The 5,426-nt window shown below is 34.2% G+C and overlaps 1 pseudogene; it reads left to right on the forward strand.

The window, feature by feature from the left end:
• The window catches only part of LOC106330562, a 4,170-nt pseudogene extending 1,439 nt beyond the window's left edge, over positions 1-2,731 (forward strand).
• Positions 2,732-5,426: the final 2,695 nt, after the last annotated feature.

Raw genomic sequence — 5,426 nt, forward strand, 5'->3', positions numbered from 1 at the left:
AGAGAGAACTCTCAATTTTTATTAATCAAATTATCTAACTTATAAATTGAATACAAACTTAAGCCTCAATGACTATATATAATAAAACCATAAAAACCCTAAATAATAAAGATAATTATCTAAATAATTAATAAACAAATAATAAGATATTTGGAAATATTCCAAATACTTATCTACATCATTCTCTCCGGGTTGGAGAAGATTCGCCCTCGAATCTTAGCCGTAGTCTTCGATTAGTTTTCTTCTTCTACTCCATATGTAAAATTTTTTAAGCCATCGAATATATTGATCCTTTGTGTTAAACCCTTTTGTTTGCCAAGAAACTATTACAGCAGGTGACATAATCAATTGCCTCCTTTCCCTCTTGAACTTCATAGCAAATTTGTGTAAAGATTCTTTTGCCAACGCGTTAGAACACGTAACGTTCAAAGACGTATCAAAAGCTTTTTCACCAAAGATAAATTATATGCTTTTTGCATCTTGTGCACACACGTCAATAACAAATTCTACCTCATCAAAGATGAAAATGATTGGATCATCAAAGATCGGATCAACACCATCATAGAGGTCAAAGATCGGAGAGCCATAAATCTCGTTGAGATCTTTTTCAACTTCGTCTCCGTATAAGTCGTACACTGGATCACTGTGAACTTCTATGTAAACAATTTGTTCACTTTCGACGAACAAACTCTCCATCATTCCAGAATCGAGTTTTGATTAAGAAACCAAAACACCAGCTCTGATACCACCTAATGCAGCGAAAGCTTTATAGGATAGAACTAGAGATCCGTTGATTCTAAGAATACCCGGAAAACTAGAATAATCACAAATATTTTATTTAGTCTAAGAATGCCTAAGATCAATGTCTTCTTAAATTCGTTGAGATCACCAATGATTTACCGAAAACAAGGAACAAAGAGAGAACTCTCAATTTTTATTAATCAAATTATCTAACTCGTAAATTGAATACAAAATTAGGGGATGTATTCAACTAAGAGTTTCAGGTGATTTGTATTAAAATATCAAATCTACTGTTATTGAAACATGAATTTTAAAAACTCATTTAAAATCTACTGTTATTGAATTTAAAATTTCTTAAAGTACTCTGAAATCCACTGCTATTGAAAATATTTTAAGTTGTGGATTTTTAAAGTTTTCAGGTGATTTTAGGGTGTTTGGGTATGACTTTTTATTTAAAAAAATTAAAATCCAAATCTCATAGTTTTAGGTGATATTCTAGAGTAGTTTAACAAAAATCACTTAAATCTCTGCAACTTATTGAAATCATCTAAAACCCCATTAAAAATCAAATCACATCAAATGTTAAATTGAATACATCCCCTTAATCCTCAATGGCTATATATAATAAAACCATAAAAATCCTAAATAATAAAGATAATTATCTAAATAATTAATAAAACAAATAATAAGATATTTGGAAATATTCCAAATACTTATCTACATCAACTACTCAGGCAAAGTAGGATAAATTTGCTAACTATTAGTCATGTTATTGTAGTTTTACTCTTGCTGGACTTAGAAAGGGTAAGTTCTCGACATTTGGTTGCTACAAACGTTGCTGCTCGTGGTGTAATCATTGGTGATCTAACATAATGTTCTATAACTTCTATTATGTTGTAGTGTGAGCCTCCACGTGATGTTGAAGATTATATTCGTAGTTCTGGCCGAACAGGAAGAGCTGGTAAAGCACATACATTATTATCTGGGCAGCTACTTTTGAAAGTTTGCATTAGTGTTGGGTTTGCTTGATGTTGTCACGATCTGTATTTTATTCCTGTTGCTGGAAACACTGGAGTTGCGGTTATGCTATACTATTCTAGAAAGTCGGGGATTGAAAAACAAGCTGGTGTTAAATTTGAGCACGTTTCTGCACCTCATCCTAATGATATTGCCAGAGCTGTTGGCATGGAAGCTGCTGAGAAAATTACACAAGTCTGTGACAGGTAATGTTTAAACACCTGCACATCAATCTTCTTGTTAAATCTAATAAAGAGATAATTTAGAAATTGTCATATTTACCCGAGAATATATATATCAAAATGCAGTGTGGTTCCTGCGTTTATGGCGGCTGCCAAGGAATTGTTAGAAAGTTCAGGTGTATCAGCAGTCAGCAGAAGTACTCCTTGCAAAAGCTCTTGCCAAAATTGCGGTTGATTTTTCCCTTGAAGCACTTTCTTCTGTTGTCTCAATGCCAAGTGGTACAGTGATTTTAAATGCCATTTGTTGTAGGGATTCAGTTAAGAAAAGGTCACTTCTAACATCAGTGGAGAACCATGTCACACTACTTCTTGAAGCCGGGAAACTGTACACACCATCCTAAGTTCCTAGTTTTTTTCTGTCTCTGCTGAAACACTAAAAGAAAATTACTAAGATGGTTGTTTGTTGCACAAATCTGTGGTTACTACACTGAGGAGAATCTTTATCAGAAGACAAAGTTAATTCGATTGAAGGGTTAACTCTAACAGCAGATGGACAAGGTGCTGTTTTCAATGTTGTACAATCGGATGTAGATCAGTTCATAGCAGCTGGATCAAAGAATGCTGAAAGTATGAGCTTGGAGTAATAAGTTGCCTAAACTTCAAGAGAGAGAGAACCAGTGCAGAGAAGATATGGTCGCGGTGGCAACCAAATGGGAAATAGGTTTGGTCGTGGCAGAGGAGGCGGCGGTAGATTTGGTCGTGGTGGTGATGGTAGAGGCCAGAGATGGTGAAAATCTCTAACCCAACACCTTCCCATTGATCAAAACTCCTAAAATACCATAACTATTTTATTTATTTGTTTTTGTTTTATTTTCTATAAACAACTTTTAAGGGGAAGCTCTTTTGTTGCTCTTTTATCAATTTTGTGTAATTTGGATGATAATGATGACAACTCTTATCAGTGTTCATGGCTTACCATTTCTTCCGGGTGAAATGATTCTTTAATGGTTTGAGCATTTGATTTTATGGAGAGATAACAACACCATGCTATTTTAAAGACATTTCAGCATTTTTGTATATATGTTCGACATGGAACACCCTAACCCGAGCATCGCCTGGACATCACATGATATGCGGTCCAAAGCACTTCCACGACCCCTGATTATCACCAATGCTAGCATCCTCGGGTTAGTGTTCATGAACTTGTTTAAATCAACGTAGGCTTTCTCAAAACTGTATCGTCGATGTTGGCTGGAAGGTCTACGGTCTAACCTGTTACTAAGGGGAGAATAGTCCTCTAACATATTCCATACCGACACCAATCTGCTCACATTTTAGCTGAATTCTTGTTTTCTCCTAAGTTCAATAAGAAAGTTTTAATTTTTCATATGTTTGTATGACTAGTACACAAAAACTAGGATCCATATTTGCAATGCCTCAAAATCTAAACCTTATATAATCAGAAATTGTGATTCATATGAAAATTTAACACCATGAAACAACACACGCGCTTCCATATCATCTCCAAACTTCACGTTTGAGAACATGTAACAATCGACCCTTATTCAATCCCATAGAAGAAAATCTGGGTCTAATAATGAATGAATTAATATAAATATATATAGTTAGAAAAAAAGTGAGAAAGTTAAATAATATACATTCATTTCATTAGTAATTTACGGTCATTTTATTTTTTCTTATCATCGCTGGCAACAATTTTCAAAAAAGTACTAGAAGATACTAGATTTTATAACATAGTTTTTGAGAAAGCTTTATTCAACCGGTCTTTTAAATGTACTTATCCATTTTACAAAATAAACATTGTGTGATATTTGATTTCCTTTTGTCTAAGATTTGGGAATAGTTAAGTAAAATTGGATTCTTTATTAAAAAAACGTTAAATTGGATACTCAAATAATATGTGGTTTTCTAATTCTAAGTTTAACGAAGCGTGATCTACCTATCATTTCAATGATTTGACAATATTATAAGGTTTTAAACGGTGATCAAGAGAATGAATAGAAATAGTAAAAATTTTATCATTTTTTTACAATTTACATCATTCAAAAGAAATATTTATTACTTATGATTCTTTAACATTCTTTAACATTTAAGAAATACAATTATTTTTTATTAAATTAAGAGAGAAATATATTTTTCTCTTATTTTTTCTATTTCATTTCATTTCTTTTTATTCTTCATATTTTTTTAATAGTTGCATCCTAAATTTGTGACGGTGAGAGTGACGCATGATATGTAGGTCCAAGATACTAATTCCTTATACTAATTCCTTATTTGGACTCATTCAGAAGATGACATGTCGTTTGTTTTCTTGCAATCTTGTCAATGTGCTTTTTCTTGGTGGTTTTTTGTTTCGTTTTTTGTATTGATATTTATTCCCAACGAGAAAACAGAGAGTAGGGCAACCAAACATTACATAGACTGATGGACATACAAAAGAAATTTTTACACTTAGACATACTTTTTCTTTCTTCCATATCACTTATACATACTTCTCTCGTGTCCAATATTTTATTAGATTCAAATGACTTAACTATCCCCAAAAATACAAACTAGCTTAGTTACTTTTTTAACTCATATTTCTTTTTATTTTATTTCTTTTACTTAGTCCTACCATAACCCACCAACTCATCTCTCTCTTCTTCAGAACCCTAATACGCTTCCGCCGCAACTCAAGAATCAAACCTTCTCCACCGCCTAGTTAATTTCAGATCTGCGATTTTTCTCGTTGCGGGACATGTAACGTCGATGCATCTTTCCTCCGTCTAGATGAAGCCATAAACCGCCCTTAATTTGCTTCAATCTTCAAGAATCACCGCCGTTAAGATATCATCTTAAGGCTACACTCCCCACCTTCTCGCCGTAACAGAACTCCTTCATGACGTTTGGCTCCAACTTTCTCAATGTAATGCCATCACGGAACGGGACCATGCGAGACATCTGCGTTTTGTCTACCACAAAATCTCAGTTTCCTTCGTCTCGGCAGATCCATTCACCTGCCATGACCATACAATGCTCGTCCATCTCTTGACCACAAGTAATTAACCATACAATGATTGTCTATCTCTTGACCACAAGAAACTAACGACTCATTACTCCCTCACTTTAACATTAACTAGAAAGAAAATCCTTATCTGTGAAAAAGAGCATTTTAGGGAGAGAAAAAAAAAGCAAGTCCAATAGTACACCTCAAATATAAAGTGCTTAAAGATGTAAATGACCTAACACAAACACTACAAGAAAACAGCGGTATTCTGACGGACATTCCGACGGAAAATGAAATCCTTGGAATATACAGAGGAATTTCCGAGGAAATTCCGAGGAAACACAAAATTGGGGTTCCTCGGAATTTCCTTGGAATATACCGACGGAATTCCGAGGAAACCTCAGTCCGTCGGAATATTCCGAGGAAATTCCGAGGAACCCCAATTTTGTGTTTCCTCGGAATTTCCTCGGAAATTCCTC

The sequence above is a fragment of the Brassica oleracea genome, chromosome C3 (genome assembly GCF_000695525.1).
Source record: "Brassica oleracea var. oleracea cultivar TO1000 chromosome C3, BOL, whole genome shotgun sequence".
NCBI classification, from domain to species: domain Eukaryota; kingdom Viridiplantae; phylum Streptophyta; class Magnoliopsida; order Brassicales; family Brassicaceae; genus Brassica; species Brassica oleracea.